Below are 25,366 nucleotides of genomic sequence, written 5' to 3' on the forward strand. Positions count from 1 at the left end.
GTTCACTATACCTCATGTAAAGCACATGAGGACATTTTATGGCTTCTTTGAGTAATTATCAACATACCTAGTGTTCTCATCTTGCATACCATGATCTTATGTCCATAATTTAAAATAAGTGTTTATTTATTGCGTGAGTGCAGGTTCATGCATGTGACTAGCATGGGTGTGAAGACCAAAGGACAACTTACAGGCATCCGATCTCTCCTTCCACCTAGTTGAGGCAGAGCCTATCTTCATGTTTACCACCACACAGAATATTTCAGCCTAGCTGGCTCTTGAGCTTCTGGCTGATTCTCCTGTCATCACCACTCATCTCCTCGAGGGAGTCTTGGAACTGCAGATACCTGCCACTGCATCCGACTTTTAATCTGGGTTCCGAGGATCGAACACACTTTGTCAGACCTTAACAGAATGAACCTTCACCCAGCAAATGTCCCTACACCACCTCCTTGTTTGTACCATTCAGTCTTGTTCTCTCTCTCATCTCCAAAGTGGTGACCTGTCACCTACTACATACAATGCTTGCCGTAGTTTTCACATTCAGTGATAACTTTCATATTTACTCTAATTTTACTCTGTGCGATTGCATCTTAGTTCTGATTTTGTATTTGTTTCAGAATATTTTTTTTATTAACTTGAGTATTTCTTATATACACTTCGAGTGTTATTCCCTTTCCCGGCTTCCGGGCAAACATCCCCCTCCCCCCTTCCCTTCCTTATGGGTGTTCCCCTCCCCACCCTCCCCCCATTGCCGCCCTCCCCCCAACAGTCTAGTTCACTGGGGGTTCAGTCTTAGCAGAACCCAGGGCTTCCCCTTCCACTGGTGATCTTACTAGGCTATTCATTGCTACCTATGAGGTCAGAGTCCAGGGTCAGTTCATGTATAGTCTTTAGGTAGTGGCTTAGTCCCTGGAAGCTCTGGTTGCTTGGCATTGTTGTACATATGGGGTCTCGAGCCCCTTCAAGCTCTTCCAGTTCTTTCTCTGATTCCTTTAACGGGGGTCCTATTCTCAGTTCAGTGGTTTGCTGCTGGCATTCACCTCTGTATTTGCTGTATTCTGGCTGTGTCTCTCAGGAGCGATCTACATCTGGCTCCTGTCGGTCTGCACTTCTTTGCTTCATCCATCTTGTCTAATTGGGAGGCTGTATATGTATGGGCCACATGTGGGGCAGGCTCTGAATGGGTGTTCCTTCAGTCTCTGTTTTAATCTTTGCCTCTCTATTCCCTGCCAAGGGTATTCTTGTTCCCCTTTTAAAGAAGGAGTGAAGCATTCACATTTTGATCATCCGTCTTGAGTTTCATTTGTTCTAGGCATCTAGGGTAATTCAAGCATTTGGGCTAATAGCCACTTATCAATAAGTGCATACCATGTGTGTCTTTCTGTGATTGGGTTACCTCACTCAGGATGATATTTTCCAGTTCCAGCCATTTGCCTACAAATTTCATAAGGTCATTGTTTTTGATAGCTGAGTAATATTCCATTGTGTAGATGTACCACATTTTCTGTATCCATTCCTCTGTTGAAGGGCATCTGGGTTCTTTCCAGATTTTTATTTTATGTGCATGAATGAATGTTTTTGCTGTATGTATGTATGTATGTATGTATGTACGTACATACGTACGTATGTATATACAACATACTCAGGACTGATGCCCACGGAGGTCAAAAGAAAGATTCCTACCCCCTGGAATTGAAATTATGGATAATTGAAAACTGCCATGTGAGTACTAGGAACTGAACCTGTGTTCTCTGAAAGAGCTACAAGTGCTCTTCGACACTGAAGCATCTCTCTGGCCTCTGTGATTACATTTTAAAGCCAAATCTGTTGAATTCCTTGCAGCCCACTCTTGTTATTTTTTTCAAAATTTAATTGGCAAAATTTATTAAAAATTGGTACCAGAGATACCGATTAAAGGCCTGTTTCATAGAAGAGGTCAAGGGAAGAGTGTTAACCATTCTTTGTTATGTGTCCTCCTTGTAGAATGGAGTTTTCTTAGCCATCATGTTCCCTATGGACACCTTAGCACATGAATCAAATCAATGATGCATGCTGATGTACAGGAGCGATGCTGATCCTACAAGGTTAACATTTTAACAGAGATGTTTCTCCTTTTAGTGTATCATAGCAACCAACTTAAAACACAAGGCCCAATCAATATCCTAAGGAGCAATAAAAGAAAGGACCCAGATGCAGTAGTCAAAGGGGAGGTAGGGTGAGTCATGGGGACCATGAGGAAGGAGACAAGTACCAGTTAGAAGCCTCGATTTGCTCCTTTGCCCTTAACCCTACATTTTCTGAACTATAGCTTGTGTTTCCCCTATTGACATAAAAAACAGCATTTTTCAAAAAAATAGCAGACAGCAGCAAGACTAGTCTGAAGGTAATGCTATCTCAAGTGATTGTTCACAGTCAGTTACAGGTTTAGACCATTCTTAATGTCCTACTGGCACTCTATCCTTGTGATGCTGGTAACTGGCCATTCACTGTGACTCTGTGGAGATGGAGTCTGAGTCTCAATTCTTGGCTAACCTGGAACTGAGGGTTTGATTACACATCAGTGACTTGATCAGACCCTGCCTCTGCATAAATAAACAAATACAATAAATGAGTCAAACTTGAAAGAATTCTTCTGTTAATATTTTATTTCTATTTAAAATCAGTAATGAGTTTTGATGTTCTGATAGTTTGACTAGGAATGGCTCCCATTGGCTCATGTAATTGACTGCTGAGTCATCAGGGAGTGGAACTCTTTGATAGGATTAGAAGGACTGGGGGTGTGGCCTTGTTGGAGGAGGTGAATTCAGCAGGGCCCAGTGTGATTCTCCTCCTCTCTCACCAAGCATCAGGTTATGCCTCTCAGCTGCTGTCCCAGAGACTGCCTGCTCACTGTTATGCTTGCCGTGAGCCATGATGATCATGCACTAAGCCTCTGAAAATCTAAGCAAATACAGACACTCTAAGTTAAATACTTTGTTTCATAAGAGTTTCCTGGTCATGGTGTCTCTTCACAGCAATAGAACAGAGACTAAGACATAAGACAAGTGTCTATCTGTAGACAAATATATTACATGTGTATTTATAACAGAGAAAAGGTAAAAAAAACACAATAAATTTGAAGTATTTTCTAAAATAATTTTTGACAGATAAATAAAATTTGTGCAAGGGTGGAGTCTATTATTATTTATTTTCTTTAATGAAAACTAAATGCAGAGACCAGCATGGTATCACACATCTATAATCTAAGTTATGGGGGAAAGGAGGCAGGAGAGTGTGACTTAGGGGCAAGACTGGGAAAAATATGCACAAAGTGACACAAAGAAAGAAAAAATGGAAGGAAGGAAGGAAGGAAGGAAGGAAGGAAGGAAGGAAGGAAGGAAGGAAGGGAGAGAGGGAGGGAGGGAGGAAGGAAGGAAGGAAGGAAAAGAAAGAGAAAAAAGAAAGGGAAAAGGAAGGAAGGAAGGAAGAGAGAGAGAAAAGAAAGAGAAAAAAGAAAAGAGATTGAAATTTTTTTTCAAAAGAAAGGAGGTAGCTGGATGGCTAACTTGCTTCTTAGGTTTCAGTGTTCTTTCTCTCTCAATTATATCTTTCTGCTAAAAATGGATTCTACGTACGTTTTAAAGGTTTCAAGAAATGGACTTCAGGCACAGATCTTCCTGGTGGCTGCCGCCGCAGAGAGCTCATAAGCAACACCCCACTAGCAAACTTGAGCCTCGGGACCACAGTTAAGACCAACTTTTCTGCTACAAACGACCTGCCTGGTGAACTCAAGACACAGGCCCACAGGAACAGCTGAAGACCTGTAGAGAGGAAAAACTACACGCACGAAAGCAGAACACTCTGTCCCCATAACTGGCTGAAAGAAAACAGGAAAACAGGTCTACAGCACTCCTGACACACAGGCTTATAGGACAGTCTAGCCACTGTCAGAAATAGCAGAACAAAGTAACGCTAGAGATAATCTGATGGCGAGAGGCAAGCGCAGGAACCCAAGCAACAGAAACCAAGATTACATGGCATCATCGGAGCCCAATTCTCCCACCAAAGCAAACACGGAATATCCAAACACACCAGAAAGGCAAGATCTAGTTTCAAAATCATGTTTGATCATGATCCTGGAGGACTTCAAGAAAGATGTGAAGAACTCCCTTAGAGAACAAGCAGAAGCCTACAGAGAGGAATCGCAAAAATCCCTAAAAGAATTCCAGGAAAACATAAATAAACAAGTAGAAGCCCATAGAGAGGAGTCACAAAAATTCCTGAAAGAATTCCAGGAAAACACAATCAAACATTTGAAGGAATTAAAAATGGAAATAGAAGCAATCAAGAAAGAATGCATAGAAACAACCCTGGATATAGAAAACCAAAAGAAGAGACAAGGAGCTGTAGATACAAGCTTCACCAACAGAATACAAGACATGGAAGAGAGAATCTCTGGAGCAGAAGATTCCATAGAAATCATTGTCTCAACTGTCAAAGATAATGTAAAGCAGAAAAAGCTACTGGTCCAAAACATACAGGAAATCAATGAGAAGATCAAACCTAAGGATAATAGGTATAGAAGAGAGTGAAGACTCCCAGCTCAAAGGATCAGTAAATATCTTCAACAAAATCATAGAAGAAAACTTCCCTTACCTAAAAAAAGAGATACCCATAAGCATACAAGAAGCCTACAGAACTCCAAATAGATTGGACCAGAAAAGAAACTCCTCCCGTCACATAATAGTCAAAACACCAAACGCACAAAATAAAGAAAGAATATTAAAAGCAGTAAGGGAAAAGGTCAAGTAACATATAAAGGCAGAATCACACCAGACTTTTCACCAGAAACTATGAAGGCCAGAAGATCCTGGACTGATGTCATACAGACCCTAAGAGAACACAAATGCCAGCCCAGGTTACTGTATCCTGCAAAACTCTCAATTAACATAGATGGAGAAACCAAGATATTCCATGACAAAACAAAATTTACACAATATCTTTCTACAAATCCAGCACTACAAAGGATAATAAATGGTAAAGCCCAACATAAGGAGGCAAGCTATACCCTAGAAGAAGCAAGAAACTAATCGTCTTGGCAACAAAACAAAGAGAAGAAAAGCACACAAACATAATCTCACATCCAAATATGAAAATAACAGGAAGCAATAATCACTATTCCTTAATATCTCTCAACATCAATGGCCTCAACTCCCCAATGAAAAGACATAGATGAACAAACTGGATACACAATGAGGACCCTGCATTCTGCTGCCTACAGGAAACACAGAGACAAAGACAGACACTACCTCAGAGTGAAAGGCTGGAAAACAACTTTTCAAGCAAATGGTCGGGAGAAGCAAGCTGGAGTAGCCATTCTAATATAAAATAAAATCAATTTTCAACTAAAAGTCATCAAAAAAGATAAGGAAGGACACTTCGTATTTCTCAAAGGAAAAATCCACCAAGATGAACTCTCAATCCTAAATATCTATGCCCCAAAATCAAGGGCACCTACATACGTAAAAGAAACCTTACTAAAGCTCAAAACACACATTGCACCTCACACAATGATAGTAGGAGATTTCAACACCCCACTCTCATCAATGGACAGATCATGGAAACAGAAATTCAACAGAGCCGTAGACAGACTAAGAGAAGTCATGAGCCAAATGGACTTAACAGATATTTATAGAACATTCTATCCTAAACCAAAAGGATATAACTTCTTCTCAGCTCCTCCTGGTACTTTCTCCAAAACTGACCATATAATTGGTCAAAAAAAAGGCCTCAACAGGTAAAGAAAGATAGAAATAATCCCATGCGTGCTATCAGACCACCACGGCCTAAAGCTGGTCTTCAATAATAATAAGGGAAGAAGGCCCACATATACATGAATGTTGAACAATGCTCTACTCAATGATAACCTGGTCAAGGAAGAAATAAAGAAAGAAATTAAAGACTTTTTAGAATTTAATGAAAATGAAGGTACAATATACCCAAACTTATGGGACACAATGAAAGCTGTGCTAAGAGGAAAACTCATAGCGCTGAGTGCCTGCAGAAAGAAACAGGAAAGAGCATATGTCAGCAGCTTGACAGCACACCTAAAAGCTCTAGAACAAAAAGAAGCAAATACACCCAGGAGGAGTAGAAGGCAGGAAATAATCAAACTCAGAGCTGAAATCAACCAAGTAGAAACAAAAAGGACCATAGAAAGAATCAACAGAACCAAAAGTTGGTTCTTTGAGAAAATCAACAAGATAGATGAACCCTTAGCCAGACTAACGAGAGGACACAGAGAGTGTGTCCAAATTAACAAAATCAGAAATGAAAAGGGAGACATAACTACAGATTCAGTGGAAATTCAAAAAATCATCAGATCTTACTATAAAAGCCTATATTCAACAAAACTTGAAAATCTGCAGGAAATGGACAATTTCCTAGACAGATACCAGGTACCGAAGTTAAATCAGGAACAGATAAACCAGTTAAACAACCCCATAACTCCTAAGGAAATAGAAGCAGACATTAAAGGTCTCCCAACCAAAAAGAGCCCAGGTCCAGACGGGTTTAGTGCAGAATTCTATCAGAACTTCATAGAAGACCTCATACCAATATTATCCAAACTATTCCACAAAATTGAAACAGATGGAGCACTACCGAATTCCTTCTATGAAGCCACAATTACAATTATACCTAAACCACACAAAGACCCAACAAAGAAAGAGAACTACAGACCAATTTCCCTTATGAATATCGATGCAAAAATACTCAATAAAATTCTGCAATTTTATTGCAAACCGAATCCAAGAGCACATCAAAACAATCATCCACCATGATCAAGTAGGCTTCATCCCAGGCATGCAGGGATGGTTTAATATACAGAAAACCACCAATGTGATCCATTATATAAACAAACTGAAAGAACAAAACCACATGATCATTTCATTAGATGCTGAGAAAGCATTTGACAAAATTCAACACACCTTCATGATAAAAGTCCTGGAAAGAATAGGAATTCAAGGCCCATACCTAAACATAGTGAAAGCCATATACAGCAAACCAGTTGCTAACATTAAACTAAATGGAGAGAAACTTGAAGCAATCCCACTAAAATCAGGGACTAGACAAGGTTGCCCACTCTCTCCCTACTTATTCAGTATAGTTCTTGAAGTTCTAGCCAGAGCAATCAGACAACAAAAGGAGGTCAAGGGGATACAGATCGGAAAAGAAGAAGTCAAAATATCACTATTTGCAGATGATATGATAGTATATTTAAGTGATCCCAAAAGTTCATACCAGAGAACTACTAAAGCTGATAAACACCTTCAGAAAAGTGGCTGACTATAAAATTACCTCAAATAAATCAGTAGCCTTCCTCTACACAAAAGAGAAACAAGCCGAGGAAGAAATTAGAGAAACGACACCCTTCATTATAGATCCAAATAATATAAAGTACCTCGGTGTGACTTTAACCAAGCAAGTAAAAGATTTGTACAATAAGAACTTCAAGACACTGAAGAAAGAAATTGAAGAAGACCTCAGAAGATGGAGAGATCTCCCATGCTCATGGATTGGCAGGATTAATATAGTAAAAATGGCCATTCTACCAAAGACGATCTACAGATTCAATGCAATCCCCATCAAAATACCAATCCAATTCTTCAAAGAGTTAGACAGAACAATTTGCAAATTCATCTGGAATAACAAAAAACCCAGGATAGCTAAAACTAACCTCAACTATAAAAGGACTTCAGGGGGGAATCACTATCCCTGAATTCAAGCAGTATTACAGAGCAATAGTGATAAAAACTGCATGGTATTGGTACAGAGACAGACAGATAGACCAATGGAACAGAATTGAAGACCCAGAAATGAACCCACACACCTATGGGCACTTGATTTTTGACAAAAGAGCCAAAACCATCAAATGGAAAAAAGTTAGCATTTTCAGCAAATGGTGCTGGTTCAACTGGAGGTCAACATGTAGAAGAATGCAGATCGATCCATGCTTATCACCCTGTACAAAGCTTAAGTCCAAGTGGATCAAGGACCTCCACATCAAACCAGACACACTCAAACTAATAGAAGAAATACTAGGGAAGCATCTGGAACACATGGGCACTGAAGAAAATTTCCTGAACAAAACACCAATGGCTTACGCTCTAAGATCAAGAATCGACAAATGGGATCTCATAAAACTGCAAAGCTTCTGTAAGGCAAAGGACACTGTGGTTAGGACAAATCGGCAACCAACAGATTGGGAAAAGATCTTCACCAATCCTACAACAGATAGAGGCCTTATATCCAAAATATACAAAGAACTCAAGAAGTTAGACCGCAGGGAGACAAATAACCCTATTAAAAAATGGGGTTCAGAGCTAAACAAAGAATTCACAGCTGAGGAATGCAGAATGGCTGAGAAACACCTAAAGAAATGTTCAACATCTTTAGTCATAAGGGAAATGCAAATCAAAACAACCCTGAGATTTCACCTCACACCAGTGAGAATGGCTAAGATCAAAAACTCAGGTGACAGCAAATGCTGGCGAGGATGTGGAGAAAGAGGATCACTCCTCCATTGTTGGTGGGATTGAAGACTGGTACAACCATTCTGGAAATCAGTCTGGAGGTTCCTCAGAAAATTGGACATTGAACTGCCCAAGGATCCAGCTATACCTCTCTTGGGCATATACCCAAAAGATGCCCCAACATATAAAAAAGACACGTGCTTCACTATGTTCATCGCAGCCTTATTTATAATAGCCAGAAGCTGGAAAGAACCCAGATGCCCTTCAACAGAGGAATGGATACAGAAAATGTGGTACATTTACACAATGGAATATTACTCAGCTATCAAAAACAATGTCTTTATGAAATTCGTAGGCAAATGGTTGGAACTGGAAAATATCATCCTGAGTGAGCTAACCCAATCACAGAAAGACACACATGGTATGCACTCATTGATAAGTGGCTATTAGCCCAAATGCTTGAATTACCCTAGATCCCTAGAACAAACGAAACTCAAGACGGATGATCAAAATGTGAATGCTTCACTCCTTCTTTAAAAGGGGAACAAGAATACCCTTGGCAGGGAATAGAGAGGCAAAGATTAAAACAGAGACTGAAGGAACACCCATTCAGAGCCTGCCCCACATGTGGCCCATACATATACAGCCATCCAATTAGACAAGATGGATGAAGCAAAGAAGTGCAGGCTGACAGGAGCCAGATGTAGATCGCTCCTGAGAGACACAGCCAGAATACAGCAAACACAGAGGTGAATGCCAGCAGCAAACCACTGAACTGAGAATAGGACCCCCGTTGAAGTAATCAGAGAAAGAACTCAGAGAGCTTGAAGGAGCTCGAGACCCCTTATGAACAACAATGCCAAGCAACCAGAGCTTCCAGGGACTAAGCCACTACCCTAAGGACTATACATGGACTGACCCTGGACTCTGACCTCATAGGTAGCAATGAATATTCTAGTAAGATCACCAGTGGAAGGGGAAACCCTGGGTCCTGCTAAGACTGAACCCCCAGTGAACGTGATTGTTGGGGGGAGGGCGGCAATAGGGGGAGGATGGGGAGGGGAACACCCATAAAGAAGGGGAGGAGGAGGGATTAGGGGGATGTTTGCCCGGAAACCAGGAAAGGGAATAACACTCGAAATGTAAATAAGAAACACTCAAGTTAATAAAAAAAAAAAAAGAAATGGACTTCACATTTACAGTGCTGCATTCCAAAGTGGCAACACTGAATGTGTCTAAACAGCCTGTGGATGACTACGTCCTCAAACTGGAAAAAAAAAATAACTTTTCCTGAGAAGTTGTGACGTTGATTTTTAAGTTTATAAATGTACAGTATTAAGTCACAGAATTAAATTTAGTGACATGAACCCTAATGACTCAGGCTCTCTGGGTATAAGCAGTCACTGTAGCACCATCTTGTTTGTTGGGGGCGGGAGAGGGGTTGTTTTGTTGGTTGGTTGGTTTAGTTTGGTTTGGTTTGGTTTGGTTTGGTTTGGTTTGGTTTGGTTTGGTTTGCTTTAGTCTACACAATCAATGTATCAATGAGCAGTTTCTTCTGGAGGAACGTAAAAAAAAAATTTATTCCTGCAGACTGACTTGCTTTATTTTACATGTAGCAAAATGTGGATTCCAGGCTTCCAAGTCTACACTTATCATATCCTAGACAACACCTGTCTGTGTCTAGCCTTCAAATCCCCTGAAATAGGCACAAGCCTGACTGACTTGTTACAGGTAGTGCAGTGCATTCTGTTTTAATCCACTCTGTAAGGTGCTATCAGAACGTTGTAACTCTCAAGGCTTCACTCAGATTCACCTGGATTTCATCAGCTCTCTCTAAGGAAGGGAACCAGATGGAGCTACGCAGTGTAGTCCTGCTATTTATGGATGCTATCAGTACACCTTGTCTTTAACAACAGTATATTGCTAGGAAGTCTATGACAAGCCTGTTCCCTAAAACAAATTTTAAAAAATGATGGAAGATATGAAAACTAGTTTAATAAAACTTTGTTTGGGTTTTGACTTTTTGGTGTCAGGTTTGAAAGCACAATTATCCTGCGTACGCTTAAGAGATAGAGCAAACATCTACAAGGCTGGGGGCAGGTCCCTATGTCTGTGAACTAGAATAAAACCAATACTCCCACCCTCCCTTCATCTAGAACAGTGTTCTAGGAAATTACTTTTCTTTTGCTCAAACAAAATTGGAATTTTAAAACTCAGTAGTTTTGGAAGGAAACAGACCGGATAAACAGTTCTCTGCACCCAAATCCCGTGAGAGGGAGAGCTAAACCTTCAGAGAAGCAGACATGCCTGGGAAACCAGAAGAGACTGCACTCTGTACACACATCTCGGACGCCAGAGGAAAACACCAAACGCCATCTGGAACACTGGTGCACTGAAGCTCCCGGAAACGGCAGCGCAGATCTTCCTGGTTGCTGCCGCCGCAGAGAGCTCGTGGGCAGCACCCCGCGAGCAAATTTGAGCCTCGGGACCACAGGTAAGACCAACTTTTCTGCTGCAAGAGACCTGCCTGGTGAACTCAAGACACAGGCCCACAGGAACAGCTGAAGACCTGTAGAGAGGAAAAACTACACACCCGAAAGCAGAGCACTCTGTCCCCATAACAGGCTGAAAGAAAACAGGAAAACAGGTCTACAGCACTCCTGACACACAGGCTTATAGGACAGTCTAGCCACTGTCAGAAATAGCAGAACAAAGTAACGCTAGAGATAATCTGATGGCGAGAGGCAAGCCCAGGAACCCAAGCAACAGAAACCAAGATTACATGGCATCATCGGAGCCCAATTCTCCCACCAATGCTATCAAAAACAATGACTTTATGAAATTCGTAGGCAAATGGTTGGAACTGGAAAATATCATCCTGAGTGAGATAACCCAATCACAGAAAGACACACATGGTATGCACTCATTGATAAGTGGCTATTAGCCCAAATGCTTGAATTACCCTAGATGCCTAGAACAAATGAAACTCAAGACGGATGATCAAAATGTGAATGCTTCACTCCTTCTTTAAAAGGGGAACAAAAATACCCTTGGCAGGGAATAGAGAGGCAAAGATTAAAACAGAGACTGAAGGAACACCTTCAGAGCCTGCCCCACATGTGGCCCATACATATACAGCCACCCAAATAGACAAGATGGATGAAGCAAAGAAGTGCAGGCTGACAGGAGCCAGATGTAGATCATTCCTGAGAGACACAGCCAGAATACAGCAAATACAGAGGCGAATGCCAGCAGCAAACCACTGAACTGAGAATAGGACCCCCGTTGAAGGAATCAGAGAAAGAACTGGAAGAGCTTGAAGGGGCTCGAGACCCCATATGTACAACAATACCAAGCAACCAGAGCTTCCAGGGACTAAGCCACTACCTAAAGACTATACATGGACTGACCTTGGACTCTGACTTCATAGGTAGCAATGAATATCCTAGTAAGAGCACCAGTGGAAGGGGAAGCCCTGGGTCCTGCTAAAACTGAACCCCCAGTGAACTAGACTGTTGCGGGAGGGCGGCAATGGGGGCAGGGTTGGGAGGGGAACACCCATAAGGAAGGGGAGGCGAGAGGGGGATGTTTGCCCGGAAACTGGGAAAGGGAATAACACTCGAAATGTATATAAGAAATACTCAAGTTAATAAAAAAAAAGTAAAAAAAAAACTCAGTAGTTTTTACTAGTCTTTTATATAATATATATCCCTATAGTAACAGTATGAACTTGAGTGGGATTTTATTATCTTGGAGGTAGCTAAGAGCCCAAGTACAACTGCTGGTAGCCAGGAGGTAGAAAGTCAGTTGAGAAGAGAAAAGGTATATCTTTATTCTAGTTTGATTTCTCTTGCTGTGATAAAAAAAAATTAAATGAGAGAGAGAGAGAGAGAGAGAGAGAGAGTATTTAAGAACTTTTACCAAGAGCAATTTGAGGGAGGAAAGTATTTATTTTAGTTAACAGGCTATAGTCCACCACTGACAGAAGTCAAGGCAGAACTTGAAGGCAGACCTCATTATGCCATACAACATCATCTCTGACTCAGAAACTTAGCAGAAAGAAACTACAGTAACCATGCAAGAATGCTGCTGGCTGCCTTGCTCAGAGCCTCTTGCTTATCTTTTTAATACCATCCAAGACCATCTGCCAGGGAATGAGGCCACCCACAGTGATCTGGGTTCTCCAATATCAATTAACAATATAATCCCCCACAGACATGGCCACAGGACAATCTGACTAAGTGTTCTCTTAATTGAGACTCCCCTTCTCAAGTGATTCTAGGCTGTGTTGTGTTAACAGTTAAAGTTGACTGGGACTACTCTCCCCCATCCAGGCACCACTTCCTAATAGTCCACTCAGCTACCAAGCTGTGAATGATTAATAAAGTTAAAATCCTCATGATCTAATCACTTTATCAAAGCCCATGAGCTGGCAACCAATCCTTCATTACCTGGGCCTTCAAACCATAGATCTTTAAGTATTATTTCTGGCACCAATTTTGTCTTCTGTGACACCATATTAGCACCTTGCAAACAACTATGGTGAGAGTATTTGTACCATGGAACCTGACATATACAACAGATCAAATCTCCACTTACAGATTTATTGATTATCTGCATCAGGTGCCAGCTAACTGCAAATGTGCACAGTTCACAAAATGAAGCTCAAGAAGGACGAACAAAGTGCAGATGCTTCAGTCCTTCTTAGAAGGGGGACAAAAATATTCATAGGAGGAAATGTGGAGACAAAGTCTGGAGCAGAGACTGAAGCAAAGGCCATCCAGACACTGCCCCACCTGGGGATCCAACCCATATACATACAGACACCAAACCTAGACAATATTGCTGATGCCAAGAAATGCATGTTGACAGGAGCCTGATATAGCTGTCTCCTGAGAAGCTCTGCCAGAGCCTGACAAATACAGAGGTGAATGCTCGCAGCCAACCATTGAACTGAGAATAGGGTCCCCATTGGAGGAGTTAGAGAAAGGATTGAAGGAGCTGAAGGGGTTTGCAACCCCACAAGAGCAACAATACCAACCAACCAGAGCTCCCAGGGACTAAACCACCATCCAAAGAGTACACATGGACAGACCCATGGCTCCAGCTGCATATGTTGCAGAGGATGGCCTTGTTGGGTACCAATGGGAGGAGAAGCCCTTGGTCCTGCAAAAGCTAGACAACCCCCTCCCAGTGTAGGGGAATGTCAGGGTGGGGAGGCAGGAAGGGGTGGATGGTTGGTTGGGGAGGGGGAACAGAAAAAGGGGGAGAAGGTGGGATAGGGGGATTATGGATGGAAAATCAGGGAAGGGGATAATATATGAAATGTAAAACTATCCAGTAAAAAAAAGAAATAGAATACTTTCCATAGCCTGGTTGCAGAACTAAAGACTCACATCAGAGCCCATAAAGCCACAAAATATGTATTTGGTTCCTTGTTAAAAAAAAATACCCAGCTCCGAAAAAAAGAACCAAAAAAAAAAAAATAAATAAAAATAAAAGATGACTGAGCTGTGGTTTATAGGTGAGAAAGTGCTAACAACATAGATTAATGTACAAGTATATGTAAGCTGCCATGTTGTGAATGGCCCCCAAAATTGAGAAAATAATCTTTCTGCTGTTCGAAAATGTTATCTATTTCAACACCAAATTCACTTGTGTCATTGAATAATGAGTAAGTTCCCAAGATATGTCTTCATTGTTTCACTTCTGTCGTGTTAACATAAATTAAAATGTCAGCAACACTTATATAACCATTATGCTTCTTATTAGAAATACAAGCTGGCTACATACAAGTTTGGAGCATTCTGAGAAACAACTGGCTATACTTGTATTTATGGTAAACTATAGTATGTATTTATTTTATTACTTATATAATTCAATAAAATCATCTTATGGTAAATTTTCAATAAATATAAAATAACATCCCAATTAGCTTTAACAGTCAAATTAACATAGCCTTGGAGGATAATGTCATACAGGTAAAGGGAGGTACAAGATAGATCGAGGCCTGTCATTGGATGAGAAGGAAGGATGGGCGAGAGAAAAGTTTAAGAGAGAGGGGGAGAGTGGAATCGAAGGAGAAAGAAGCAGCCGGGAGAACATGGAGGCATATGTTAAGATTCCTCTCTGCACCTTTACAGGTTGTTATGAATATTCTTAAGGGATGGATATACACAGGGCTTTGTGTGTCTAGATGAGCAAATTATATATTATAAATTAGATCAGAGGTTATTGTGTTGTGTGTTCTTTCATGTGGAGATTTAAGTTCAAGAGGGTATGTGATGGCTGGAGACATGTGTGTGGTGGCAGCCTGCCTTGGGAACTAGATGGGTAGAGAAATTGTTGCCAGGCTCAGAGAGAAGCCATCGCAGTGTGATATTAGATAGAGCAAAGTAGGTGAGAGGTTTTGCTGCTGAGAGGAAGATATCTACCAGATATCTTGGGGCACTACCATGCCTGATCTTGTGTGGGGTAAAAGACACCATTTTTTATCATTTTACAGCTACACAGCCTAGAGTCATATGAGAAAGAGGCTTGAGCTGAAGTCTTCCTCAAACTAGATTAGCTTGTTGGCATGTTAGTGGAGGATTATCTTGCTTGTTAATTGATACAGGAGAACCCAGCCCAGTGTGGCTGCTACCAATCCCTGAGCAGGTAGTCATGGACTGTTCAAGGAAGTTCACATAAGCTCATAAGACAGCAGATAATGTATCTCCAGGGTTTCTGTTTCTAGTTCATGCTTGAGTTCCAGCTCTGACTTCCTTCATGGATGTACTGTCACCTGGAATAAAGCCTTTTCTCTTCTGAGTCATTTTGGTCATGATGTTCGTCACAGCAACAGAGAGGAAACGGAATGAAATAATAGCACAGTTTGGGCTTTATTTGTTTGGCTTTTGTAAAGCTCCATATATGTTAGACCAGCATTGCACCACTGAGTTATAGTGCCAGCTTTAGCTTTTAATACCATTAGGGCTGTAATACGCACACACATTTTTCAAAGTATTGGTTGCTATACATTTCCCAATGTACTACTTCCTCCCTCCCAGCCATCCCAAGAGACCCGGAATGGCACCAGCTGAGAGAGAAGAGTTTGGCCAAGCTGACTTCCTCTTTCCTTCCTAGCTCCAGTTCATGCAAAAATCTGGGTGGAGAAGATGGAGGAAAAGACAGGGAAGGAAAAGGAGGAGTTTCTTCAGAGTACTGATGACCTCCTGGTGTAGAAATTTGGATACAGGGAAGCGTCACATAGGACAAAGTTAAATTTTTCATGAGGCATAAATCTGCATGTATTAGATGGTTTTCGAAACACTGAAAGTAATTAGAATACCATAAATCTGCCCAAGATGTTATAAAACATAACGGAAAAAAACTAGAATGAGTACAAATCAAGATCAGCATAAAGGAGAAAACAAATAAAAAATAAAAGTACTTGCCCCGCACAAACCCGATTCAGAGCACTCAATAAACGAGCTGAATAAGTCTCGGAAGAAAAACCATTTATTCAAGGAAATGAGAGGACTGGCATTGTCACTGCATGGTTCCCCGTGTAGGACATTGCTTTTTAGTATTTGTCCCGAGGGCACAAGGCTTGCAATGCGATGTAATACATAAGCAAATAAACAACCCTACCACCACCTCTGGCTTTACATTTTAGAAGTCAAAATGGCCTGGCACTTCCCTGTGGAGCCACTGCAATCCACCTCAAGTTCATCATCCTGGACTCCCCAACGTGCTCCCGGAACCCCCACATTCATCTTCCGGTGTCCTCCTTCTAGCTTCCGGAGTTATGGAAAGCCCTCAACCTCAAGCAGGTTTGTTCTTCCCACAGGTGCCAAACTCTGAATTTGAATTTTTGCTGCCTTTCTGAAACACCCTGTCCTTCAAATTCACCCAGTTACATAAGATTTTCAGAAGTATTTCTTTAAGAGGAAACCGTTCCACTGCTCGTTTATCTCCTTGATGTATGATGCAGTCGGGCACACTGAAATAGCACAAAAACAAGGAACACAGAAAAGAGTGCTAATATGAACTTCTCATAAATATTTGCCTAAGAAATATTTTAATCTGCCCATGATCAGGCACACCACCCTGCCATGCTATGGTGTATGTAAGCACCAGAGGGGACCAGTGAACAGGGCCAGAGATGAAGTACCGAGCAAGGAAAGAATGTGCTGCAGTCACTTGTGAGCCAGCACACAGTCTGAAGTAAGCCCCAGCCAGCCACGAATTCATTCGCAGAAATTTGAGCTACGGGGGTTCCCACTCTTTTCTAAGGAGTTTCCAGTTTTCACAACAATATCCCAAGCAAAATTACATCGCCTGTTAATATTCTGAATTCCCGATCACCATTCCCACCAGTGAGAGAAGAGTGGAGGGAAAATGAAAATCCTGAGCTCTAACTGCTGCTACAAAGTCTGTGTAGCCCTGAAACCATAAACCTTGTCTTTCTAATGATTCAAAAATCTATTTTAATAATGTGCTCTTATGAAGAAAAGCAATTGAATTTGTTTCGAATCACAAGGATGTGGTTTCAAAGTCTGTTTCCTCACCGTAGGTATGCATCAGTTGTTAAGTTTTCAAAGACTATGGTATCCTTCTGGCTACAATGTGGTGCATATTAAATGAAACACTGGCTGTAAACTACTTACAGTCCATGCCTGACCCTCAACAGATACCATCCAAACGGGAAATATCTAAAGGACATCCTGAGCCTCCCTCACTGTGCCTAAGTTTTGTGTATTAATATCCTCAGAGCTACACTGTTCTGGATAATAACATACACAGCAGGTATGTTGCTGAATAGAACAGTGGTGAGTGGATGCATTGTCTCCCCTTCCCCCCACCCAGTAAAGCACCTTTTCAAAAATGCCCTTTCTATTAAGCGTAGTTGAATTAAATAGAAAAAGTAGAGATAAAGACAGACAAAAAATTACCCAGCAGACAGGTAGTTTATCCTCTAGTAGCATGAGTAGATCAGGGGAAATGACAGTGTCTGACCCTTAGCTGATGTGCTAATCAGGGTTTTCCGGAAGAATAGACCTAATAAAAATGAATGAAGATAGATCAGACAGACAGACAGACAGGTAGGACTACTGGACCACGACCTGTTAGTCATTCTAATAAATCCCACTTGCAGGCTAAGGTCCAGATAGTTAAACAATGGCTGTCTACCAATAGAAGGTCAAAGAATCCATTAATCGTTCAGTCCATGAGGATGGATGTCTCAGCTAGTCTTCAGTCTATGTCAGAATCCCAAAGTAGACTCTAATGCCAGTGGGAATGAACTCACCAGTGAGAGTGAAGATAATCAGGCAAAAAGCAAAAGCATCCTTCTTCTAAGAATAGGCTACCACCAGAAGGTGTGGTCCAGACTAAACATGACTCTTCCTACCTCAAAAGATCTGGAGTAAAGATATATATATATTCCCATCTCAAAATATTCAGATTAAAATGTGTCTTTCCCCCAGCAATACCATTCTTGAGCATATACCCAAAAGATGCCCCACCATACCACAAGTACACATGTTCCACCATGTTCATAGCAGCCTTATTTGTAATAGCCAGGAGCTGGAAACAACCTAAATGTCCCTCAACTGAAGAATGGATAGAGGAAAATGTAGTTCATTTACATAGTGGAATACTATTCAGCTATCAAAAATGAGATCATGAATTTTGCAAGCAAGTGGATGAAACTAGAAAATATCATCCTGAGTAAGGTAACTCATATCCAAAAGGACATGCATGGTATGTACTCACTGGTGAATGGATATTAGCCAAAAAGTACAAAATACTTAGGATACAACCCACAGATTGTAAAAAGTGTAACAAGCAGAAATGCCCAAGTGAGGAGGCTTCAATCCCACTTAGAATGGGAAAGGAAATAATCACAGGAGGCAGAGAGAGGGAGGAACCTGGATAGGAGACAGGATGGGAAAAGGGGAACAGAATCAGATATGGGGATAAGAGGCAGGAGAGAAGCCCAGAGGGCCAAGAGAATGAATGGAAATAAGTAGCCTCGGGGCATAGGAGATGGGGGACCCTCTAGAAAGTACCAGAGACCTGGGATGTGAAAGACTCTCAGGACTCAACCTTAGCCAAAAATGCCTAACATTGGGGAAAAGGAAGAAAAGTCCACCTCCAGTAGGTAGACAGGGCCTCAAGTGTAAGGACAGGGTTATTAATCCACAGTCAAAATTCCTGACCCAGAATTGTTCCTGTCTATAAGAAATTCAGGGACAAAAATGGATAAGAGAGTGAATGAAGGGAAGGAGGTCCAATGACCAGCCCAACTTGAGATCCATCTCATGGGGGGGACACCAAGGCCTGATACTGCTCTGCTATGATGTGCTTTCAGACAGGAGCCTGAAATGACTCTCCTCTGAGAGGCCCTACCAGTAGCTGACTGAGACAGAAGCAGATATTTACATCCAACCACTGGACTAAAGTCAGTGTGTGGTTGAATTAGAGGAAAGATTGAAAGAGAGAGTGATCCCAAAGGAAGACCAGCAGACTCAATTAGTCCAGACCCCAGAGGGCTCCCAGAGACTGAGCCACCAACCACAAGCATACATGAGCTGGTCCAAGACTCCTGGCACTGACATGTACGGAAGCTCAACAAGGTCTGGCCTCAGTGGGAGAAGATACACTTAATCCTGGAGAGACTTGAGACCCCAGAGAAGGGGAAGGTCTGAAGGGGATGGAAGAACCTTCTTGGAGGCAAGGGGGAGGAATGCAATGAGAAACTGTGGGAGGGGGGACTGAGAGAGAGGACAACAATGACTGGAATATAAATAAATAAAATAATTTATAAAAATAAAATAAAATGGGTCTTCCCACTTCAACCGATTTAATTAAGAATAAATCCCTCACAGATATACCTGGCCACTTAAGTTTTAGTTAAATTCCAGTCACAGTCAGTTGACAACCAAAAGTAGCCATCACAGCCTACTAATGCTTCCTCTTGTCCCCACAAAGGCTCTTGCTGATGGAGAAGTTCTGTGACGTCCAGGTGACCAGGCAGGAATCACTGTCAATCATATTACTAGTCAGGCCAGACTACCAAGAGCTCCAGGGTGTGGGGGTGGGGACTCAGCTGTCCACTGTGAGGAAAAATAAAGTTCAAGTTTGAGGACAAATCGATGCTCCTGACTCTTTCCAAATCTGAGCTCAGAGTGTGAGGAACGTAACCTCCAATAGCTTCAGAGCTTCAGAAAGCTGCCCTGCAGCTGGGTGGCTTCCCTGAAGAACACGGTAGTGAAGAGAATATTCTACGAGGCCAGAGGTGGGAGAAAGCAAAAGCTGAGATTAAAGAGCTTATGATATCCTGCTGTTAGAACCCACCCCCAAGTCCTGACTCTTTGATCCTATCCACTGTCAAACTACCTGATCAATTAACTGCACCACTAGCCTGCAACCTGTGGAGAAAGGAACTCTGAAGTGAAAAGCAGTTCTATCAGCACTGACCACAGAGTACATCTAGGTATAGCTGCTCAGACATGTTCTGCAATCCCAGAAAGGCTGGGTGTGGTCTGTAACAGGACATGGACATGGAGGGAGGTATAAGAAATGCCATGTGGTGCTCTGTCCCTGTGATCCCAGAACCCTGAAGGATGAGTATGGCAGGAGGATTTCAAGGGTGAGGCCAATTTTGACTACATACCAAGAAGCAAGGGAAGGAGGAAGAAACAGAGAAAAAGGAATGTATAGAGGCAGGGAGGGATGGAAGTGTTCCTCACCAAGTTCTTCTAGGGATCAGTGAACAAGAGACTGTCTACAAGGACAGGACTTGTCTTTGGAAATAATGACAGATGGCAAATCTAAATGATTGGTTGACTCTTCCCCCTCTTGCCTGGTTTTTTCTTGCCCAAGCTCTATTTATAAAATAAAAGGGGGAAAAGTAAGAGGGATAAAACTTGCTGGTTTCCTGTTAGTATTGCCTTGGTTTGGGGTTTTCTCAGATCTGAAAGGTATTTTTAATTCAAGAAACTGAACTTCAAAAAGAAGAAAGAGATCCCAAACCCAAACTTTCCTTCTTTGAAGACTGCGTCGGGCCACTTCAGCAGTCAGCCAGAAGGCTCTGTTCCTTCCTCAGCAAACAAAACAAGGCTTCACATTCGAGGCTCTGAACTGTTCTATTCTGGGAACACACAAATGAAGCCATGCTTACAAAAAGGTAGATGATTCCTGACAGCCAACTCTCATACCCTCTTCCAGCAACCAAGAGAGACCATCCCTCCAGAAAGCCACAGCTCCTGTCTGAAAGGACTGAGATTCTGACAGTCTATGGGAGCCACCCAGTGGTGAGCAGGTGTTTCTGGGTTCTTTAAGTCAGGGTCAGAAGATTCTGACCACCATCAAGCGCTCTCTCTCTCTCTCTCTCTCTCTCTCTCTCTCTCTCTCTCTCTCTCTCTCTCTCTCTCTTGATATAGAGATATAGAGATATACATCCCTTCCTCCCTTCTCCTCCCCTTTCCTTTCTGGAAGGAACAGAGACAGAAGAAAAGAAGAGAGGGAAAGTTTTGAATGCTCATTGTGTTTAGCATCATGGCAGCTCTTGCTTCTCGTTCAGATTTTGAATTTGCAATGAGGATTAGTACAACACCGCCCCACAGTTTGATCCACCCAAATCCAAATACAGTCTCGATATTAAGAGTTGAATGACAATGCCAGCCATAGACTGCTTTTTAGGTACCTATAGGGATTTTGAAAACATCATGGATTTCACTGTCTGAATTTGGTAAGGGGACATGCAAATTTCATGCTTTTTGAATAGAGATGTTTCTCACCTGGTCAACACAGCTCACGCAAAGTTCCTGAAGCTGTGCAGAATCTGTCCCATCACACTGGGAGAGAATCTGAAAGCCCTGCCCTCTTCAGGCAGCATAAAAATCCCATTTAAACTTGCCCACCCTCTCAGAAATCAGGAAAAGAAAGCCTCAATCCACCAACCCAAGACATGAAGAAATAGTGTATGGAAGCAGGGCTGCTATCCAGTTTGAAGCTTGAGTCTCTCAGCTGCAGAGCTGACACAGACACCACACAGTTCCACCTCAGGCTTCCTGCCTGACCTTCCCTTTAGCCTCTTCCCTGAAGAGGTCAGCAAGGAGGCCACTGACCTTTCCATTTTCCATCTGTCTATTGGGTCCTGTCATCAACAGGATGAACTCTGAGAACGCCAGCACCGTTACCCTCCAGGCTTCTGTGTACTTCACAATGTCCAATTGTGGATCCTACTCTCTACTATGTCTAAATTCTAAGAAGCAATTCCAAATCCCCACTTCAGGCAAGAGATAAAGCTGCTATCGATTGGTGTCTTTGGAGATCTAATCACTACTCCTTCCATTTCTTCAGGCATGGTACAGTGAGTGGCCAGCAAATTGATCTGAATTAAATTCTTCACCGGGTCAAAGTTTTTCATAAATTAGGTTCAAAACACAGAGGGCTTAAAAAATATTCTAAAGGCATATACATAAGAAACTGCTGAATCCTTTAGAATTGTATATGTTAATAAAGTGGGAAGTCTGACCATGACACTTGTTTGTCCAGAAGACACAATTAACATACATACACATGCACACATGTACACACATACATCATTGTAAAATAGAGCAATACAGTTAATTCTCTGTGTTTCAAAGCCTTTAGTATATAAATTGAATAACCAAGTTAATTAATGAAATTTATCAAAGACAAAACAACTTCAAATTGGATATCAAACAAAAGTTTACACAAGTGGCTATATCAAAAATCATTAAAGTTAAAATGTTAAATTGGTGATAATGGACTAAATGGCCCATTTCTGTTCCAGTGTCATTTTGTTCTGTGTAGAACATATATTTTCACAGAGTAAGAAGACAATAATGTAACTGCTTCACTTGCTACAGAGCCCTTTCCACAGGGTAATAGCTATGTGGGAATTAATTATTCTAGGAACTCTGTTCTATATGTTTGAAAAATTATGCACTAAGGATGCTTAAAGATGAGTCTTCTTAAGGCAATGATAAGTGAAGCCTCTCCACATTAAGTCCTAACAGAGTCAGCTTGGTTTCAGAAGTGTTCCCTGGAGCTTGTGAGCACCAATGTTCTAGTATCTTCTCTATTGTGGGAACAAGCACCATGACCAAAAGCAACTTGAAAGAAAGGGTTTGTTTTATCTTACAGCTTACACTCCATTATTGATGAAAACTGGGGCAGAACTTCAAAGAAGGAACCATTGGGTAATGCTGCTTGCTAGCTTACACTTTGGGTCGCTCTCAGGCTCATGCATAACTGACTTTCTTATATACCCCAAGACCATTTGTTGAGGAATGCTGCTACCCACAGTAGGCAGAGTCCCACTGCACCGGTTCATCCTTCACAGGTCTACAGACCAACCAGATAAAGATAATTGAGACTTCTTTTCCAGGTGATTCTAGATTACATCAAGTTGACAGTTAATGCCAGCCAGGAAAATTGCCTTCAGATAGCAAAAAAGATCCCTGAGCCCCTTTGCCCTGTGTCTTGTATTGCAACAACCCCACTGTTTTTATGATAACCCAAGAGACAAACTCAATAATCATCAATGCTGTGTGCCAGGCAGGGATGGTGACACAGACCTACAATTTCAATATTCAGAAAGTACTGAGGGCAAGCTGAACTACAGAGGTAGCTTGAGCTAATTTCAACCTAATTACACAGCAAGACCCTGCTCAAATATGAAAGAAACTCTGAAAACATGAGTTCAAAACCCAAGACCCACAGGATAAAAGAACAGAACCTACTTCCACAAGTTGTCCTTTGGATTCAATTATGCACTGTTTCACACTTGTAGCACATACACATGAACATACAGACACAGAGATAGATAGATAGATAGATAGATAGATAGATAGATAGATAGATAGATAGATAGATACATACATACATACATACATACAGACAGACAGACAGACAGACAGACGTACGTAATTTTAAAAATTGGCAAAAATGACAATAAACAGGGAAATCATAGGACTGATAAGTATTCCTTTTAGAATAGAAGTTTCCCCACCAAATGCCATATAATCTCATAATAGTAAACTATTTTATTTAAACAATGTTGGAATTGTTAAATCATAATGCAAGCACTGGGCTTATTCAATGGACCAGCTGTATGTATAAGGATAATTACATGCTTCAAGGTCTTTTTTATTGATAAATACCACTGGACTGGATGGGACTGGACTAGACTGGACTGTGTGAGAAACCCTGTGTTAACTCGACATTGCAGAAAAAAAAAACTACAAAATACTGTTAAATAAAGATTCATACAGGGAAGTTTAATAAAGAACTGGTTTGAGCAAATGTGGGAGGGAAGGAAAATGGTGGTGTGCTCTGGAGCTAGTGGCAGCAGTCTGCCATTAACCTGTCCTTAAAAAAAAAAAAAAAAACAAATAAGGGAACAGCTCCCAGAGAACACAGGAGAGACTAGGAAGCCTGTAAGGGAGGATTAGATATAGCTTTCCCCAAAAAGACTTTTGGACTTCCTAGTAGCCAAACCAAATGGGACAAGGGACAAGGCAGCCCTTAATGCTCCCTAGAAGTCAGCCTCCAGGAAAGGTGGTGGCAAGAGTCAAATGAAGATGACTGGTAAACAGGATGATCCCATTTAATTTACATAAGAATTCTTATGCATGCTCAATCAGAAAATTGAGCAAGTAAGTTGAGTAAACAACAGAATTAAAATTAGCATCCAGCTCTGCCCACACCTGTGATCAAAACTACTCAGGATGAAGTTTGCAAGTAAATGGATAAAAATTTTAAAAATTCTCCTGATTGAGGTAATCCAGACCCAGATAAACAAGTATGGCATTTATTTACTTACATATCAAAAATGGCTCTTAAGTCAACTACAAACTAGCACAGAAATTGGGTATAAAGACTAGGAGGGACAAATAGCTCTCCCTATTTGTAGGGACAGATAGTTATGGATAGAAGGAGAGAGGTTGGGACAGGTTTAGGAGGGGTCAGCCAAAATTAAGGGCCATTTTGAAGGTTAGCATGGAAACCAAGGACAGAAGAAGCATCCTAAAATATATACATACATAAAGACAATCTATTTTTTAAAAAATCACCAAATAATGGAGGAGACAGGTTCATCTAAATACCTCTTGTCACCAAATGAAGCTTCTAGTACTAGGAATAGATTCCATCTAAATGAGTCCTTGGTCAAAGTGATCCTATGGGAACTACTATTCAAGCCACTGCCAAGATTATAGTTTTTTTTCTACAAACTGACAGCAAGGCCCTATTGGTGAAGATAACACGGCTACAGCTCACTGATTATGAAGAAGTCAAGCTGGTACCTACATACAAGGCTCATCTCAGTGCTAGTGTCTTTGGTACAGGAAGTTACTCTGCATGCTACCAAAGGAGAAATGTAAACACAGTCTAGCAACAAATCCTTTGATCTGCAACGGTATTTTGCCTATATGATATGCTAGTTAAACGGTGGCACTAACATCACTGGAGTAAAACAATATCTGGTTTAACCTAAGACTTCATGAGAAGGAGCACATACCCAACACTGTTTAGGTGACCAAGACTAGGGGACCAAAGATGTAGGGGAAAACCAAACACTAGTAAAATAACGCAGCAATGAAATGGCTTCTGAAAGCATTCTGCTGTGTTCCTAGGTCAATGCCTTGCTCAGCCATCATCCGAGAAGTTGCCCCATCCAGAAGATGGAAACAACTACAAAAACCACCCTACAACATCAGAGATGGACATTACCTCAGAGTAAAGAGTTGGAAAAAGGTATACCAAGCAAATGGTCCTAAGAAGCAAACAAAATATTTTAGAGAAGATAGTCTTTGTACCAAAACCAATCA

At 41.4% G+C, this 25,366-nt stretch overlaps 1 protein-coding gene across 11 annotated transcripts in view; it reads right to left on the bottom strand.

Moving 5' to 3' along the window:
- Positions 1–2,626: 2,626 nt before the first annotated feature.
- The window catches only part of LOC147999817 (uncharacterized), a 120,225-nt gene continuing 97,485 nt past the window's right edge, over positions 2,627–25,366 (bottom strand). For 5 of the 11 annotated variants that reach the window (XR_015643012.1, XR_015643025.1, XR_015643021.1 and 2 more), the window contains one exon: positions 2,635–2,943. The gene's annotated coding sequence lies outside the window, so the exon portion shown is untranslated. Of the gene's footprint in view, positions 2,944–25,366 lie in introns of all 11 variants that reach the window. The other 6 variants (XR_015643020.1, XR_015643027.1, XM_087593687.1 and 3 more) reach the window with 2 other exon arrangements.

This window comes from Rattus norvegicus, chromosome 18 (genome assembly GCF_021556685.1).
Source record: "Rattus norvegicus strain SHRSP/BbbUtx chromosome 18, alternate assembly SHRSP_T2T, whole genome shotgun sequence".
NCBI lineage: Eukaryota > Metazoa > Chordata > Mammalia > Rodentia > Muridae > Rattus > Rattus norvegicus.